Here is a 20,375-nt window from a genome sequence, read left to right on the forward strand (position 1 = left end):
GAAGTAGAGGAATGGCTGAGCTCGAACATACTTACACCTCACGATACACCACAACAGCATCACCTAGAACAGGAAATCACTCAGGAAGAGGTGATGAGAGTTGTACTTTTGAGCAAAGGTGGGAAAGCTGCAGGGCCAGATGGATTACCAACAGAGCTATATAAAAATCATGGGGATGTTTTAATTCCGGCTAGGACCCTGATGTTTAACGAGATTTTTAGTTCTGGTGCACAATTACCTGGTTCATAAATACTAAAGCCAGGGGGAAACCCTGCCAACTGTGAGTCATACAGACCAATAGCACTGCTTAATGCGGACTATAAGATCTTTGCTAAAGTGCTAGCAGATAGGCTGGGCGCAGTGGATCTGCTGCACTGTGACCAGAATGGGTTCGTCAAGGGTACAAATCTGTATGAACTTACATACAACCTCATTGGTGTAATAGATCTTGCCTCAACATACTCACTCCCCCAAACAGTTATGACCCTAGATACCACTAAGGCTTTTGATAGAGTCAACTGGGTGTACTTGGCGGTCCTGCTAGAAAAATACAACAGAGGCGAACATTTCGTAGTCATCCAGTGGATCTATCAAGATCCATCAGCGAAACTGTTGGTTAATGGCAACTTAACTAAACCTTTTAACATAACCAGGGGTACCAGACAGGGCTGCCCTCTATTCCTCTCCTTTTTAATCTCTATATTGAGCCTTTTGCTCAGAAGCTCAGAGACAAGGTGAACATCCCAACTTTTAGGTATGAAGGGTGGGAAAGAAAAGTGGCCCTTATGCCGACAATATATTGGTTTTCACCTCGGATCTCTCCGCCGCCCTGCCAGCTGTCGTACAACATGCAGAGGAGTTCGGGATGGTGTCAGGGTATGAGGTAAACTCAGGAAAAACAGAGATTATGACATGGAATCTAGAGGAGAATGAACACTGGATTAAAAAAGAGATGATATACCTCGGGGTGAAATTAGTTCAATAGGTAGACAAAATTACAGAAGCCAACATGTTGACCGTCACAAGGGAATGTTCGCGGTTAATGAAGAGCTGGGTCCACCTCCCCCTGTCAATTTTTGAGAGGGTGAACTTGGTTAAAATGATATTGCCTAGGATCGCATTCTTTTTTATCAAATCCCTCTACATTTTGGCAAGCCTTCCCTCGATAAACTTCAGTAGGACATTAACTCCTTAATTTGGGCCTATAGAGGGACTAGAATTGCTTGGAAGTAGTTGTGACGAAGAAGGGAGAAGGGGGGATTATCCCTCCCGGACTTGCAGTACTATGCGTGGGCTTTCCAACTGACCCACTCCAGAATGCTTGTAAAATCCCCAGATTCCTCAGGGGTGGGGTCAATGTTTTCAGCCATGTTGAACGGGGTCAATTTAGGCAAGGATGGTTTTATGTTTAAGTATGGAGACCCTACGTTCTTAAAAAGATAAGACTCAAATGCTACAGGCCATGGCTAGAATACGGGCAAGCATCAGACGGCTGACGGGTCTTAGTTACTTCTCTAGACTCGCCTCCCTCTGGGGCTCCCCCGGAACACCGGACCTTCTAAAACATAAGCTAGCGCAGCCACTAAGAAATGCTGGGCTCAGCGTATGGGGGACCTTGCTCAGGAAGGCATGATTCAACCTTGAGGTGTGGTGCAGTGGCCAGGGCAGCGGACTTCGGAGCACAGGTTTCACGGTTCGATCCCCGGCGGCAGCTCAGCTCAGCACCATGTGACTCTGGGCAATAGCTCACTTAATTTCCACGAGGGCCCTCAGCGCCGTGAGACCCATAAGGGTGAGTAGTTCGCGCTTTACAAATACAGATTTACATTTTACGTTTACAACCTTGCTCAATGCTACGCAGCACTCTGGAGGGGGAAATCTCCAAATTTAAGTATATCCAACTGAGAAGTTCAGCCCAAAACCTGAAGTTTTGGTATAGGTAACCTCTTAGAAGAACACTTGGTGGCGAAACTTCCAAGGAAGAAAGAGGTACCTACATGGTACTGGTAAATCGAAGAAGCAATAGATGGGGACTTCAAACTGGCAGAAGCTCTGTGGGGTGTTTGCCTGCTGGGAGTGCAATGGCAACAACTCTGGCAAGTTGAGCACTTTGTTCCATATTGTCAAGCCAGCCTGGTTAAGGAGAAATCATCTCTTTTCAATTCACAGGGCCTACTTAACTCCACAAAGGGTGTCAAAGATGACAACAGGGCCTCCCGTAGGATGCATGAAATGTGGCCTGGAGAGGGCATCAGCTGTTCACATGTTCCAGAAATGTCCGGCTATTCTCGAATTCTGGGAGAAGGTTGGTAATACCATCTCAAATATCCTAGGGCTGAAAGTCATGGTAAACCTCTCTATGATTATCTTTGGAATCTCTGGTGAAATCACTGGTTCTTTTTTACGCCATACTTTTAGCAAGAAGGGAAAATTGCTGTAGGTGGGTGGAATGCTCCCCCCTCCCCCAGGCTTGCTGACTGGCTAGAATCCGTAATTTTAACATCCAAGCAAGATCTGAGGGGAACTCATCCATCCAAGAGGAAGAAGGCCCTTTGGAACTTTCTATTGAGATGGATGGATAAAGAGGCGGGAGAAAATCGATTAGGGTCTCACAATTTCGACAAACCTGCCCTATGATTATACCTCTCTGGATCTCTCTTGCCTGCATTGGGCCCCTCCGTTTCTGTTTCCTTCTAGCAGCTGCCGGTTTATACTGGACCAAATCTAAGAGTGACCGTAGCCGTTTGGGACAGTACCCTCCTGTACGTAGGTGTATCCACAGGGTGAGGCTTCCTACACCTGCTTCCAGGGCTTCTTGGGTACAGACGTTTGGAGTGGTTATTGTGGCCAGAGGTGAATGAGGACAAAGAAATTTTTTTTTTAAAAAGTTAATTAAATAGACCAATTGGGCGTAAGCCAATTTGACCATGTTTTGAGGAAAAAGCACAAGCACTTTAGCACTGAATAGCAATGGTAAAGTGTGCAAATTCCAAAAGGCCAACAAAAACGGGTTCAGAAAACATGAGGGTGCAGGCAAAAAGTTTGGGGATGACCCTGCAAAAAGGGCCAAGTCCAACAGATACTATGTATTGGGTGGGATAAATACCACCTATTCTGAGTTTCTGGGGAATAACATGCAGATTTTAACGTTTAATACACCAAAATCTGCATGATACTGTAAATACTGTATCTGTTCTCCTGCTAAATTTTCGGCAGGTGTGACCAGCCGAAATGGAACAAAGGTTGAGGTTATTTAATGCATCCGATAATTATCGGATGTTTTAAATAACACCCAAGGAGAAGTGTGGCTCACCGATTAGAGCGGCAGACCCTGAGGCAGAGGTCTGGCCCGGGACCAGGGTTCAATTCCCGACGCGGCAGGATCTTGGGCTCAATGTCCACTGACTCGATAATTCTCGCCTAGGTGCCTACTCTAATCATGGGTCCCACTCTGCAACTCTGGGCAATAGCTTGCTTAATCTCCACAATGGCCCGAAAGCGCTAGGATGCCTGGCCTCACCTTGGAGGTGCCCAGTAAGGGGGCATCTCACAGGGAAAGCCAGGAAGGGTTCCACAGCGGTAAACAGCGCCAAGATACCTTTCAGGTGATAGTGCGCTTTACAAGTATACACACATTTACATTGACATTTACTCATAATTCCAACCCCTGCGCAAACAGGGGTGGGAAATTAACAACCTGCTCACAATTAGGCCCACAGTGTGGTTCTGTAGAACCTGTCCTACCTGTCAGATGACTGGTAAGCCAGGGGGTATGACTAAAGCACCAGCAGTGCCTCTACCCTTTGTAGGTGTTCCATTTGAGTGGGAATAGATGTTGTTGGTCCATTCTAATCTATCTTGGCATCAGGCAACAAGTATGTCTTGGTGTATCATGCCACTGGTATCCAGAGGGATACCCATGAAGCACACAAATGTAAAGGTAGTAGCTAGGGCTCTTAGACGGATCATTTCTAGGGTTCGAATTCCAAAGAAATTATTATCCGACAAGGGAACAAACTTCATCTCATACATGAGAGAAATCTGGGAGCAAGCTGTTGTAATGTACTGTTTCTTCATGGCATACCATCCACAAACCAATGGGTTAGTGGAGCTGTTGAACACAACTTTAAAGAGCATGATAGAAACTCTGGAAGAAGTGGGATGATCTCCTGCCATGCCTAACATGAGATTCCACAGAAGGCAGTCGGGTTAGCCCATTTAAACGTATGTTTTGCCACCTAGGACGGGGCCACTCACCGTGGTAGAAGGATGGGTAGGAGCTTAGGAATCAGCACAGAAAGTGGTAATTGACTGTGACTGACATCTGTAAGTTGAAGCACAATACATGGCTCACTCAACAGAAATCCTTCAGGCTATTCAAGCGCAGAAAATGGAATGGTATGACCAGAAGACGACGCTGACTGGGTGCCCGGTAGGTCAGGAGGTGTTTGTGCTGAAGTCTTTTAGTTCTAGAGCTTTAAAAGACAAATGGTGTGGGCCCTATAGAGTAGTGCAGAAAGTATCTGATGTTAACTACTTGATAGACACATGTGCAATAAGGAAACCCAGATGGGTGCTCCATGTGAATCGGCTTAAGCCTTACCCCTGGATGGTGTACACAGTTAACATCACGGCCATGTCGGAAGAAGTCGAAGAAGACAGCAAGCTCTTTGTAACTTCTTTCATAGTGACTGGGACGATGTAACTGTGGAAGAAGTATCCCTAGCCCTTCAGTTATTGCCTGATCAGCAGAGAAGGGGAAGTTTGTCCAACACTTCTCCATGACTCCTGGGTTAACACCTGTGTGTGTCCATATGATAAATACAGGAGATAGTCTTCCTGTTAAGAGAAAAACGTAGCACATGTGGCCAAGATGTTGGACTTGGCAGAGACTGAGCCTCTTGTAGCCCTTGGGCCAGCCCAGTGGTGCTGGTATCAAAGCAACATACTAAGAACTTGCGGTCCAGTGTGGACAAACACTGCCTCAATGAAGTGACCAAGATGGATGCACACACCAATTACCAGAGCTGTTGAGTTTGTGGACCGGCGGTGTTTTGCCTGGTATTTGAGCACATTTGATCTGACCAGTGGTTATTATTAGATCGCTTTAACTCCAAGGATTAAAGGGGAAGACCGCATTTTCTAAACTCGAGGGCCTATTCCAGCTTAGGGTAATGGCCTTCGGGTTCTAGTTAAAGAATTCTCCTGCTTCTTTTTAACACCTGCTGAACCACATTCTAGCAGGGTTGGATGAGTTCTGTGTGCCTTACCCAGATAACAATATAGTGTTCATCAAATCATTGAAGGACCACCTGAGCCACCTTGAACAAGTGTTGGACAGGATACAGAGCCAACCAGGTGCCAGGTCCACTGTAGTCTACCTTGGCAGCAGGTGGGGAACAAGAAGTGTTGCACACTGGGTGAAAAGATACAGACTGTGCTCACTATTCAGGCAGAAGAGAAATCCTTTTTAGGACACGCTAGTTACAACAGAATCTTTGTATCCATCTATGGTACTATAGTAGCCCTGTTGACTGCAATGACTTCCAAAAATCATCTCAGGAAAGTGATCTGGACTGAGGAATGTCAGAAAGTATTTGTGGAACACAAAAGAGCACTAAGCAACTCACCTTTATTAAAAGCATTTCACTACAGTCAGGCCTTCATAGTATAGATGGATGCCTCATATATTGGAGTTGGAGCAGTACTGGCTCACCTCAATCACAAAAGGAATAGACCAATCGGGAGCATTTATTAGCCAGGGGTTGTTACCTAGAGAGCAGAACTGGGCAGCCTTTGAAAAAGAGGGGTTTGACATAGTGAGGGCTTTGTAATGGTTCCGTCCATATTTGTTTAGTACTAACTCTGTGGTACAAATAGATCACAAACCACTCGACTGGTTGATGGCAATGACGGGTGAAAATCCCAAGTTGCTGGGATGATCAGTTTTGTTACAGGGCATAGACTTCACAGTTGAGCAGAAAGCTAGATTGAACAATGGGAATGCAGATGGAATTTCCTGCCAATTTAGCTAATCCGACAACTAGACTTGTCCAATGGTGGATTACGCTTCTAGGTATTCAGATCCGAGAGGGCCTGTTGTAGTGAGAATGTCCCCTACATGATGTACAGTTGTGACCCCTGTCCTGCATGTCCAAACTGCATGTACTTTTGAGCCTGGGTTTTGAATTTTTGGCAATGCCGCACACTAATCCCATGGGCGCGTGTTGACCTAGGCCCAATATTTGACAATGATTGTTTCTGGACCTTATTCTAAACTAGAAGGGAAGCACCAACTGCACCCTCATGGTGACAGAGGACTTTCATCCCTATTGTGGACTCGGTGGAGGTAGCATACAGTGTTAAGTGAATTATAGTGACAGGACATTCATGTGCACTTATAGGCCCATTCAACTAAAGTTCAGCTGCTCACGATGAACGCGGAACTGGGAAAGCTGACCTCCCGCGTGTTGTACATCTGTATGTGTGCTAAAATGGATAGTGCCATGCACGAGATTCAGGCCTGCAGGTTTTATTTTGGAAGCCCATAGCCTACACAAAAGTCAAGATGGAGGAGAGGTTGCTTACCCCAGACAGCATACGTGTATTGGGGACATCTCCTTGAAGATGGATGGGACGACACTATGGTGAGGAAGGATAAGACAGGCTTTCTTTAGAAGTGTCAGGGCCCTTAATGATACACTGACTGTAAATGACTGGCCGTAGATGCTATTCCATAGATGGGAAGGGGTGCATGGTGAGGACTGTCGTATTTGTTGTTAGCTAAATAAGTCTTTTGAAGGGTCACAGATTCTTGTCTGTCTTCCAGATATCTGTGCAGAGGGGTCATAAATAGCTGGGTGCAGCACGCTGACATTTCTTTCTACCTCTGATGTGGGTACTCCATCAGAAGACTGTCCTGCTGGGCAGAGTAGAGTCGTAGATAGAGGCCAGGCCTGGAAACTGGCTTGGCCAGGACACATGAAAGGGGAACCAAGGAAGCAGACCTGCAAAGCCACATACCTTCTCTGTGAAATTATGAAGATGGGAGCCCAGGACCCGTCAGTGTGAACTTTTGTAGGAGGGCAGGATAGTCCACGGAGTACTCAGGGACTAGTATGCAGCCAAGGGTTGGTGTCTTACTGATAGCTAGCTCCCCAGAGGTGAGGGAACATTGCCTGAAGTCGTATCTGATGGAGGAATTACTTCACTGTCCTGGTGCGAAGACATCTGGCATTTGAGCAATGGAAGTAAGAACCCTACTGGAGGAGCTGTTCATAGAAGGGACTGCCCTAATTCACCCCGGTGTACGGTCCAGCTGACTGAGAGTTGCTAAGCGAGGGTGCTGAAGAAATCATGATACTGCCGGGCCAGGCTGTGCGATCTATGTAATTTATCCCTATCATAGCTACCAGGCACCTAGAGCTGTATGGCCAAGTGGTAGGCCCGACAAAAGCCAGGATGCCAATTTGCCCAGCAATTGGAATGCACGACCGCAGCACTGATCAAGTGTGCCATTGGATCAGGACCAGTCAAGAAGACCAAGTGACCAGAGAGGAGTCCCTGGGTTGCTTCATGGATAAAAGAGGCTGTTGCCTTGAGGCTCTGTGTGCTGAAGATAAGCACCTATTGTCCGCCATGCTAATGAATCATTTGCGGGTGCACGGTCGTCACACTCACAAAGCACTTTGCAAAAAGGGAACCAGGAGCTTTTTATGAGTAAGTCCAGCACACTTGCTCCTAAATAGATACACGGTCAGCAAACAAGGGGGTGTGCAGTTCCTAGGGTGTTCAAAAGACAAACAAGATAGGGGAGTTTTTTCTGTGTTCCACTATGGGAGGAGTACTCCATTTAGGAGCAGGAGCCCTTACACACCCCGAAAGGGTGTCATGCTTCGCCATAGGGCTTGCTCTTCATCAGGCCAGAGCTGCAATGCCAGATGGGCACCCACGAAGGGGCTCTTTACCAAATACTCTTTTTCGTAGCCGTCTGGTGAAGTGGGGGTGTGTGGGTGTTGATTTGTAGTGTGTTATAAAGTGGTGATTTTACAAAAAGAAATTTAAAATTGGTTTAGTGATGTTCCTGGTCAAATAGGTTTATTGATTGAGCTCACTGGGCTAATTAAAAAAATGTGGTGCTCAGTTAGGGTGGAATGGTCCTAAAAAGCCTCACGAATATCTTATTTCAAGGTAAATGGTCGACATGTTTCTTGCCTTTATCTGTGCACTCCGATTAAGCGGCGATACTTCAGGACCCTATGATGAAAACTAGACAACTCAATGACTAATTCCCAAATATTTTTTATGTATTGGGGTAATCAATCATTAAACCGGTCACACAGGCAATACGCTGTACTTAGACCTGGAGAGGAAGTGCTGGAACACAAAACATTACACAGGAGATACAATTATTAAAACCAAGTGAAAATACCTTACATGGATTGTTAAAGAATTTTTTCTTTTCTTTATGCCCTCAGTGGTACATAATAATTCATGCATACATTCTCACCACTCCGATGACTTGGCAGGGAGTAGTTTTTTTATATCTGTGGCGGCAAAGGCATGCATAGTTTAGGCAGTATGTTGTCTACACTCTCAGTGAGTCACAATTAGATCAACATGTCACCTACCCCAGATAGGGTGATTGTTCACCGCTTGAGGATTTGGAAGAGTATGGTGCTTTTAGCACCCTATACACACAGGAGGCAAAGGCGTAGAGAGAGGAAGCGGAAACAAACAGGAGAGGGCTCTGTGGGTTTCATCTTATCCCCACCTGTGGTCTGGTAGACAGATGTGGGGTGAACAAGCGTCTACTTAGGTGGATGTGTGATGGTGTCCTCCATCACACCTACCCAGTCTCTGCTCACCTTGGTCGGCAGCGCGAGTTGGGGCGGCGCAGTCACTTATAGGCAATTCAGACGTGCTTCCGTACCGGCATGTTTTCAGGAGCAGGTTGTGGACAACAAACCATTTTAGAAGGAGAAATGAGTGTACCGTCAAAAAGGCAGTCTTTTTTTTCTCATCGACATGCCGAATTATAAATCACAGATGACCGCAGCAAAAGAACAGATAGTTCAATACATTTTTTGCCCATTAGTTTAAAAAGTGTAAATTATGTGCATCACAACGTGCAACGTTGTGGCAGCTGCTGGGTCCAAATAAAATGCAGGTATAGTTACTTGTTTGGAAAAATTACTGAAAGTCTTGGTGGCATCACTTCCATTGTTAAACAACTAAAGAGTGACCACAATAAGGTCAACACCCAAAAACCCATACCCACCCTAATAATACCATTGCCACCCAAAAACCCATACCCACCATAAACCCTTAAAATATGATATATATATATATATATGCAAAAAAGAAGGAGAGAACTCTGGGTAGGTCTCAGTTTAGGTGGAAAGCAGCTCCTGTTAGAGCACTCTCAACACCAGCGACACTCTAGATCTGCTCACCGCAAATGTCTGTTTTTCTATCAAAGTTTTTAAGCATAGGATTAGACAGTGCTATCCATGCCGAGATAGAAAATGACAAAGTCTTTCGCCATTTAAACAGCAAAGTCTTTAAGCATAGGACTAGTACAGTGCAGTCCTTGCCGAGCTGTCAAATAACAAAAGCCATTTATCACTCCAGGCACAATATTACAGCTTTGAATTGGCATGGATAGCACTGTCTAATCCTATGCTTAAAAACTTTGATAGAAAAACAGACATTTGCGGTGAGCAGATCTAGAGTGTCGCTGGTGTTGAGAGTGCTCTAACAGGAGCTGCTTTCCACCTAAACTGAGACCTACCCAGAGTTCTCTCCTTCTTTTTTGCATAATTTATGCGTCACTCTATGCCTGAAAGGGTTTTGTTTTGATATATATATATATATATATATATATGTTTTGCCTGGAGAAAATAAAACTTTATTGCAGTACCTGATCGGTGTGGCTCGATCTTTTCCTGAACCTGGAAAAGCCTTGTTGGAGAGATATATATAGATATATATATATATATATATATATATATATATATATATATATATATATATATATATAGATATAGATATATATAGATATATATATATGTATATATATATATATATATATATATATACACACACATACACTTAATACTTACCAAAATACTTACAGTTCCATGTAAATTTTTTTTGCTACGAGTATGCCTTTAGCATTCACTGTTTTACAACTAAAATTCATTGTACCGGCATACTTGTGGTAAAAGAAAAAACTTTTAAAGCATCTTCTTGTTTAGCCTACGTTTGTAAGACCGTCTTCCCTGACAAACGCATCTTCAGGGAGATCAGGTTCTTCTGCAGCACACCCAAAAAAACTGCTGACAATACACTGGAGAGATTGCTCATTGAAGCACAACACCTCCAACCCACCTTTTTAACAGTACCAGCTCTAAGGAATATTAAAGTTGTTAGTCCATAAAAACCAGGTACTTTTTAACTCACTATTTCACTCACTCTTGACCCTTCCAACTCACTTTTCCTACACAACACAGTTTTCTGAAAAATCAGTGTTCCCACGTAGTCGTAGGTCATAGCACGCCCCGTCCCGCATCGGGCGGGAAGACCCCCATGACGAAGCATGACACAAAAGAAGCCAACTCCTCAATACAAGGCACCAAAAGACACTCCAGATACTGAAGCATCCAGCAAGTCAGTTCCAGTAAAGAGAAAATCTTCACAGAATATTTTCAGCACTGGGATGTGATGGAGAAGGGCCGCTCTTTAGCTTTGGAAGAGGTGCCACAGGCAGTGTAATGGTGTCAGGAGTGCCCGGTATGGATTCGTTGGCGGATGCCCCGTCATAGGCCTCTTGAGAATTGAAGGTGCACCAGAGGCAGCAGAATGGAGATGATGGCCATCAGAGCCTTGGTGAAACCCATGATTTGTGCATGGTCACAAGCATTGGTGAAAACTTGTTCTGAAGTAGGGGCTCTAAAGCGAGCCCACGCATCTCCACCAAGACATGCTCTAAGATATCAAAGCTACAATTGAGAAACGATGCCACTGTCCGGAAGACCTCATTCTCAAATTGATACTGAGAAGCAGATGAATCCGTTTTGCAGTGCTTCTTGCCTGGTGACCTGTATTTCGAAGCAGCCCTCTTGAAGATTTACCCTTTGAATAATAGTAAGATTTCAAGCCGGACCCATTGCATTGACAGGCCCAGCAATCACCACAGGTCCATGCTGTGAGAAGCCGTGGCATGCAAGCGACTCTACTATTCCCAAAAATTAATGTATCAACAAACTCTCCATTTCACACAACCTGGAGTTGAGTTTGGGCCACGAGCACCAGAGGCCTACATTGTGGTGGACTGAGAGAGGCTACTGATTGCACAAGACATTACACTGCTTAAACTCTAAAATCTTGACGAGACATACCGGCAATACACTGGAAAACAATTTTTCATAGGAAACTATCCAAAGAAGAGCAGCTACAGATCCACATTGAAGTGGGAAAAAACCCTGAAATGCCAGGGTTGCTCTGTGATATCAAGTCTAGGCAGGGTCTCTGGGTGAAGTTGGAACTATGGCACAACCTATAGGCAAAGAAGACCTAGCTCAACATTTCCAGCTCCAGTATAGCTTATGGTGCAGATTGAAGAGCTTATGACTCTGCAGGTAGCAGAACCCATCCGAAGTAATGTTTATATTAGGTGCACCGTTGAACAAAACAAAATCGAGAGCCCCTACTCTAATGTATGGCCTAGTCCTCCTTTTAAAAAAAAAAAAAGCAAAAAGCTTTTAGTAGTAGGCGTGGCTAGCAGCCAACTAGAATGGCCGCTGTTAGAAGGGGCGATCTCAGAGGGCCAGGTTGCACTCACCCAACCACCCCGGGACCCACCTCTCCCACAGATCTTGCCGAGTCTTATCGTGAGGTCCTCACCGGGGAGGACGTCGAGTCTAGGATCGTACACACTGAGCTCACACCACACTTACGAACAGACACCACAACGTTGAATTTCAATGACAAGTTCTTTATATGCAGTAAAAAGAAGGAAGCACTCTTATGTACAGAAAGGATCGAGGAATCACAGAGTCTCTGAGGAGTCGGGAAGAGGGAAGCGGGACAGTCTTTAGCCTTTGGGCCAGTACGATGCGTACCCTACGCACAGCTCTCAATCCTCGAGCCGGGGGATACGGGATGATGGTTGTACTGGCTGCTTCACTCACGTCGAGTCGGCTCGGGTCGTGATGGTGGTCTCGATGGTCCAGCCGGACCAGAGTACTCCTCGAGCCGCGACGAGGTCAGCAGGGCTCGGTCCGGAGAAAGTCTTGAGGAGCCGCGACAGCGTCAGCAGGGCGCAGGCGGTCACTAGTTCAAGCTCGAGCCGCGACAGCGTCAGCAGGGCTCCGAGGTATTTGGAAGGTTGAGCCGTGACAGCGTCAGCAGGGCGCCGATGGTTACGAGTTCAGCTCGAGCCGCGACAGCGTCAGCAGGGCTCCGATGTCTTTAGAGAGGACGAGCCGCGACAGCATCAGCAGGGCTCCGATGGTCTTAGAGAGGACGAGCCGCGACAGCGTCAGCAGGGCTCCGATGGTTGCAAGTTCAGCTCGAGCCGCGACAGCGTCAGCAGGGTTCAGGTGGTTCAGTTCCTTGTTGCGAAGAGGGAGCCGCGACAGCGTCAGCAGGGCTCAAGGATGCGAGGTTGAGTTCGTCTCAGGGTCAGCCGCGATCAGATCAGCAGGGCTTCAGGTCCAAGATACAACTGCCTGCTAGTTGTCGAGCGGGCCCAGATATAGTCCATTGGCCCTTTGATGTCCGGACCCTCGCAGGCGGAGGTCTCAGGCCCTGGGGGCTGGTCGGTGGCGAGGTCCGGCGGATGGCTCTTTGATCCTTTGACGATGGGTCCCAGACGCCAGCGGGTCTGGAGCCAGCACTGGGGGAGGCCAGAGGTGTGAACGAAACTGGCCCACCAGGGAAGGCCAGAGGTGTGACAGATACCAGTCTCTCAGGGGAGGCCGGAGGTGCCATCGAAACTCCCTGGCTTATCTCACTCGGGGAGCCTTTTACCCCCCAGCCGAGACTGGCGCGCCTTTGGAGTCTGGGTTTCGCTGGGGCCGGGGTCACGCTAGGCTCAGGGAGACAGGGATCTCGGGAAGGGAAAAAGGCTGCCGGGCCTTGTGGGGCATGCAATGGTCAGGCGCTCGGAGCCGGGAGTGGGACGGGATAGTCAGGCCTGGTCGTGGGTTACGAGGGTCGGGGCTTATTGGGAGTAGGACGACCAGGCTCGGGGGCAGGTTACGCTAGCGGGGAGGCTGTGCAGGGGACTCAGGTGGCAGGCCTGCGCTCGCAGGGTGTGGAGGGACAGCAGCGGACCGCGCCACGAGGCCGGGTCCAACACGCGTCCCCCCCAGCTGAAGGCTGGGAGAACTACCCATCCTCTTGGGGGTTCTCTTCGCTGAGGCGGAAAAATCGGGACAGGCCGTCTGCGTTGGCGTGGTCAGCACCAGGCCGGTGCTCAACAGTGAAGTCCATCCCCTGGAGGGAGATAGACCAGCGCAGCAATTTGGGATTCTCCCCTCTCATTTGCATTAGCCACCGGAGGGGTCGGTGGTCGGTTTGGACTCGGAAGTGAGTACCGAACAGGTAGGGCCTGAGCTTCTTCAGGGCCCAAACCACCGCGAAGGCCTCCCGCTCGATGGTGCTCCACCTTTGTTCTCGAGGGAGTAGCCTCCGGCTAATGAATGCCACGGGCTGGTCCAGGCCGTCCTCGTTCATCTGGGACAGGACTGCTCCGATGCCATGCTCGGACGCGTCTGTCTGGACTACAAACTCTCGGGAGTAGTCGGGGGCCTGTAGGACGGGAGCAGTACACATGGCGTTTTTCAGGGTTTCGAACGCCTCTTGGCAGGTGGGGGTCCAGCTGACTTTCTTCGGCTGGCTTTTGGAGGTTAACTCCGTGAGAGGGGCGACGATGCTGCCGTACCCTTTGATGAACCTTCGATAGTATCCCGTGAGCCCCAGGAACGCCCGTACTTCCGTCTGGGTCGTGGGGGCTTCCCAGGCTACGATTGCATCGATTTTGGGCTGGAGGGGGGCTACGAGGCCGCTTCCGACCTGGTGCCCGAGGTAGACCACAGACCCTTGTCCGATCTGGCATTTGCTTGCCTTGATGGTGAGGCCAGCCCTTCTCAGGGCGGTCAGCACTGCCCAGAGGTGCTGGAGGTGCTCGGACCAGTGAGAACTGTATACTGCGATATCGTCCAGATACGCAGCGCTGAACTCTTCCAACCCCGCCAGTACCTGGTTCACCAGCCTCTGGAAGGTGGCGGGGGCGTTTTTCATCCCGAAGGGCATCACCCGGAAGTGGTAGTGACCATCCGGGGTGGAAAAAGCGGATCGCTCCCTGGCCCCCTCCGTGAGGGCGATTTGCCAGTAGCCGCTGGTCAGGTCGAACGTGCTAAGGAAGCGAGCAGCCCCCAGGCGGTCAATAAGCTCGTCTGCTCGGGGGATGGGATGAGCATTGGTTCTGGTGACTGCGTTGAGCCCGCGGTAGTCAACGCAGAACCTCAGCTCGGGAACAGCGCCGGGGGTGGCTGCCTTCGGAACCAGAACCACAGGGCTAGCCCATGGGCTGTCGGAGGCTTCGACCACTCCTAGGGCTAGCATCTTCGAGACTTCGGCCTTGATGCAGGGCCGGACTCTGTCAGGGACGCGGTAGGCTCTGTGCCGTACCGGTGGGCTATCTCCGGTGTCCACGTCGTGGACGCACCAGCTGGTGACGCCGGGAGTTAGGGAGAAGAGGTCCGAGAACTGTCCCAGTAACTGGCGACAGTCCTCGCGCTGCTCGGAGGAGAGGGAAGAGGAGAGCCTCACTCCCTCTACGGAGCCATCTTTTTCCTTGGTGCACAGGAGATCGGGAAGAGGCTCCGTTTACTCTTCTTCTCCGTCGTCCGTGGCGAGGAGCAAACTCAACTCGGACCGGGCGAAGTGGGGCTTGAGGCGGTTCACGTGGAGGACCCTCAAGGGGTTCCTGGGGGACTGTACATCGATGAGATAAGTCACCTGACTCTTGCGCTCCACCACCTTGAAGGGCCCTGTCCACTTGTCTTGCAGGGCACAGGGCTCCACGGGGGCCATCACCCAGACCTGTTGTCCGGGTTGAAACTCGACCAGAGTGGCATTCTGGTCATACCACCGTTTCATTTCTTCTTGACTGGCCTCGAGGTTGGCCTCGGCCAGTTCTCGGAACTTTCTGGTCTGGTTACGGAGAGCCAGGATGTAACGAAACACATCCGGAGGAGGCTCCGGGGCCGCCGTCTCCCAACCTTCCTTGACCAGACTGAGGGGTCCTCGGACGGGGTGTCCGTAGAAGAGCTCGAAGGGGCTGAACCCCAGGGACTTCTGGGGGACTTCGCGGTACGCGAAGAGGAGACAGGGGAGGAGGACATCCCACTTACGCCTCAGGGGCTCTTCGAGACCCATGATCATTCCCTTGAGGGTCCGGATGAATCGCTCCACCAGACCGTTCCCCTGGGGGTCATAGGGGGTGGTGAACTTGTAGGTCACCCCACATTGTTGCCAGAGGGACTTTATGTATTTCGAAATGAAGTTGGTCCCTCGGTCTCTTACGACTTCTCGGGGAAATCCCACCGAGAGAAGATCCCCATGAGGGCCCGCCCCACTACGGGGGCCGACACCGTCCGGAGGGGGATGGCTTCGGGGTAGCGGGTGGCATGGTCCACCAGGACAAGTATAAAGCGGTGACCTAAGGAGGTCCTGGGGTCGAGAGGGCCCACGATGTCGATTCCCACCCTTTCAAAGGGGGTACTGACCACAGGGAAGGGTTGGAGGGGGGCTTTGCGCTTCCCTCCGCTCTTCCCGCTGGACTGACACGTGGGGCAGGACTTACAGTGGGTCTCTACATCGGAGCGCATGCCTGGCCAGTAGAAGTGGGTGACCAGGCGATGATACGTCTTGTCTTGTCCCAGGTGTCCCGCCAGGGGCACATCATGGGCCAGGTTGAGGAGGAAGCCGCGGAAGCGTAGGGTTAACCACCAGCACTCGGGCTGACCCTAGCTCGGCCGACTTCTGTTCGCTGTACAAGAGGCCGTTCTCCCAATAGACAAAGTGGGAGCCGGACTGGTCACCTGCGGCCTGGGCGGCGGCTTGCTGCCGTGGCCCAACCAAGGACGGACAGGAGGTCTGTTCCAGGCAGAACTCTTCTCGGGACGGTCCCCCTTCCTGGCGCCACTGGGCCAGCTCAGGAAGGTCGTCCAGGCTCGTGGTGTGTATGACGTCAGGGGCGAGGGGGCCTGCGTCAGGGGGGGGAGCTCTCTCCGGGGGACAGCTCGGTGTTTTCAAAGGACTCGGGGACCTCGGGGTCCTCAGCGATTGGCGGTGGGGTCTCAAGGTTCACCCCCTCGGGGTGAGCCGCCCGGGCGGTCATCGACCGGGTGCTCACACAGGCCCCTTCGGGCAGGCCCACCATCTCCAGGTGGGTCCGTTTCTCAACCCGCTTCCATGGGGAGCTCTCTAGATCGTTTCCGAGCAGGCAGTCCACGGGCATGTCTGAACGGACCGCCACTCGTAACTCTCCGGAGACGCCCCCCCCATTCGAAAGGGACTTGAGCAATCCGGCAGGTGCGGACGGAGTTGTCAGCTGCGATCACCCTGCAGGAGATGTGGGGAACAATTTGGGCTTCGGTGACTAGGTGACGATTGACTGCGGTGATACTGGCCCCGGTGTCTCGGAGCGCCCCTATGTGGTGGCCATTGACAGTCACCTGCTGTCGGTACTTTTCGGTGTTGTCGGGCAGGGGGGCTCCTGGGACCATCTCCCTATCTCCCAGGGAGACTAACATCATGGCGGCTGGGTCAGCTCCCTCGAACTCCTCTTCCCCCTCCTCTTCTAGGGCTACTGAGGTGATGTGGCGCGCTGGGGGCCCCGCCGCGGCGGGCTTCTTGAACAATGGGCATCGGGGGTCGTTGGCATAGTGCCCTGGTTGTTGGCAATGGTAGCAGGCTTGGCTGACTCGGGCCCTGGTTTGGCTGGAGGGAACCCTGCGCGCGCTGTGGGAGGCGAGGTGCCGGGCTGGTTTCTGGGGGGACTGCGCGGGGACCCTACCTCGGACCCCCTCTGTCTATTCTGATTCCCCCCTCCCCTCTGGCGGGAAGATCCTTGTTCGTTTCGGCCAGAGTCTCCTCCGGGCCCCCGGGGGACTCTGGTGCTCACCCATCGATTGGCCTCGACGGCCAGCTTCCGGGGGTCAGCCAACTTGCTGTCCAGAAGGTGCTGTCGGAGTTCTACAAAGCAGTCCAGGGACAAATGTTCATAGGCAATGAGGTCGATGAGCCCCTCGAAGGTGGACACTTTGCTGCCCTTGATCCACCCTTCCAGGGCCCTGCTGTAGAAGTTTACATATTCCACCCAGGTGGTGCCGGGGATTTTCTTGCATTCTCTAAAGCGTTGGCGGTACATTTCAGGGGTGAGTCTGTACCTTGTGAGAAGGGCCTCCTTCATGTGGCTGTAGGAGGTCTGTTCGGCGGAGGGTAGATCGAGCAGGGTGTCCCTCCCCTCGCTCAGGAATCGCCCCAACAGCCAGGCCCCCCAATCCTTCTGCGGGACTCGGTGGGAGGTCATGGCGACCTCGTAGGCCATGAACCATTGCTGGATGTCATCATTCTTGTAATACTCCTTGACCACATCCTTGGGGATGTGGACTTTGGGTTCCACTGGGGGAACGGCCTCTCGGGTCGCCGATGTCCGGTTATCTTCGTTTCGGGCCTTTAGTTCGATCTCCTTCAGGCCACGCTCATGCTCCAGCTGGAGTCTTTTCCCTTCGTGCTCTCTCTGGAGTTTCTTCTCCTCCAGTTCTCCTTGCAGCCGCAGCTGCTCGATGGCTAGCTTCTTCTCCGCCAGCTTGAGCTCTCCCTCTATTTTCAGACGGGCTAGTTCGAGCTCGTGGTTTCGATTGCGTTCTCGGTCGGTCATCTCTTCTTGCGACAGACCTCTCTCCGTGCTGGAATTCCGCGTCGGGGATTCAGCTCTCTCAAGCTCTTGAGCGTGGGTTTCGGTCAGGGGTGCTCCCTCTCCATCGACTTCTGTCGGTGCTGGAGGTGTTGCTCCGCTCTCCACCCAGGCTGTTAGGGCTTGTTGAAGGTCTTCTTTAGTGTTCAATCCCGTTGTTGGGATATGGAGATCCTTACAGAATTGTTTGAGCTCTCGGTGCAAATAGTCTCCCAGGAGCTCCATCTGGAAGGTGGTTTTGTCGTTCGCGAGGCTCATGGTTGTTCTTCGTTCAGGTAGTGTGTCAGTACTGTACGATCCCTAGACGTAGGTTCTTATCGCGACGCTGCCACCAATGTTAGAAGGGGCGATCTCAGAGGTCCAGGTTGTACTCACCCAACCACCCCGGGACCCACCTCTCCCACAGATCTTGCCGAGTCTTATCGTGAGGTCCTCACCGGGGAGGACGTCGAGTCTAGGATCGTACACACTGAGCTCACACCACACTTACGAACAGACACCACAACGTTCTTTATATGCAGTAAAAAGAAGGAAGCACTCTTATGTACAGAAAGGATCGAGGAATCACAGAGTCTCTGAGGAGTCGGGAAGAGGGAAGCGGGACAGTCTTTAGCCTTTGGGCCAGTACGATGCGTACCCTACGCACAGCTCTCAATCCTCGAGCCGGGGGATACGGGATGATGGTTGTACTGGCTGCTTCACTCACGTCGAGTCGGCTCGGGTCGTGATGGTGGTCTCGATAGTCCAGCCGGACCAGAGTACTCCTCGAGCCGCGACGAGGTCAGCAGGGCTCGGTCCGGAAAAAGTCTTGAGGAGCCGCGACAGCTTCAGCAGGGCGCAGGCGGTCACTAGTTCAAGCTCGAGCCGCGACAGCGTCAGCAGGGCTCCGAGGTATTTGCAAGGTCGAGCCGCGACAGCGTCAGCAGGGCTCCGATGGTTACGAGTTCAGCTCGAGCCGCGACAGCGTCAGCAGGGCTCCGAGGTCTTTAGAGAGGACGAGCCGCGACAGCGTCAGCAGGGCTCCGATGGTTGCAAGTTCAGCTCGAGCCGTGTCAGCGTCAGCAGGGCTCAGGTGGTTCAGTTCCTTGTTGCGAAGAGGGAGCCGCGACAGCGTCAGCAGGGCTCAAGGATGCGAGGTTGAGTTCGTCTCAGGGTCAGCCGCGATCAGATCAGCAGGGCTTCAGGTCCAAGATACAACTGCCTGCTAGTTGTCGAGCGGGCCCAGATATAGTCCATTGGCCCTTTGATGTCCGGACCCTCGCAGGCGGAGGTCTCATGCCCTGGGGGCTGGTCGGTGGTGAGGTCCGGCAGTTGGCTCTTTGATCCTTTGACGATGGGTCCCAGACGCCAGCGGGTCTGGAGCCAGCACTGGGGGAGGCCAGAGGTGTGAACAAAACTGGCCCACCAGGGAAGGCCAGAGGTGTGACAGATACCGGTCTCTCAGGGGAGGCCGGAGGTGCCATCGAAACTCCCTGGCTTATCTCACTCGGGGAGCCTTTTACCCCCCAGCCGGGACTGGCGCGCCTTTGGAGTCTGGGTTTCGCTGGGGCCGGGGTCACGCTAGGCTCAGGGAGACAGGGATCTCGGGAAGGGAAAATGGCTGCCGGGCCTTGTGGGGCATGCAATGGTCAGGCGCTCGGAGCCGGGAGTGGGACGGGATAGTCAGGCCTGGTCGTGGGTTACGAGGGTCGGGGCTTATCGGGAGTAGGATGACCAGGCTCGGGGGCAGGTTACGCTAGCGGGGAGGCTGCGCAGGGGACTCAGGTGGCAGGCCCACGCTCACAGGGTGTGGAGGGACAGCAGCGGACCGTGCCACGAGGCCGGGTCCAACAGCCGCACTCTGAGAGGGCTCCGGTGATCACCAGCAGAAGCCCTGAAATATCCGCATAAATTATTCGTTTGCCAAAGCTTAAAGCCCGGTCGTGAGATCCTGGCACGGTCCGAAACGTCAATCGATTTTGGAGTCCTGAGGTGATATCGTCGAGCTGCGCCAGCCTAAGAAGGCTGAGGCGCTGCGAGCAGCCATCCCCGTCAAAAATAATCACTGGGTCACCCCCTTGGAAAGGACGGCAGAGGTAGGATGGGTGAAGCCTTAGATCCAGGGAGCTTATTGACACTGAGCCGGCAGTGCAACGGGTGTCCGGCAGTGAAACTGCGAGAGGAGGCAGGCCCTGTATCAGTCGAAGACACCTCAAGAAGATCTGGCCTGGCAGCAGCTGCTCGGACAGCAGCGAGGAGGTGAGCGCCGAAGCCGGTCGGCCCCAGCGGCAGCAGGCCGACACACTGCGGTGATTACTGAGAGCTGCAGAGGGGCAGAGAGTCCAGCAGGGAGGTGCTCTACTGCCCCTGGAAAAGAAGTAGTTGGTAACTTAGATGGGGC

The sequence above is a fragment of the Lissotriton helveticus genome, chromosome 12, assembly GCF_964261635.1.
Source record: "Lissotriton helveticus chromosome 12, aLisHel1.1, whole genome shotgun sequence".
NCBI lineage: Eukaryota > Metazoa > Chordata > Amphibia > Caudata > Salamandridae > Lissotriton > Lissotriton helveticus.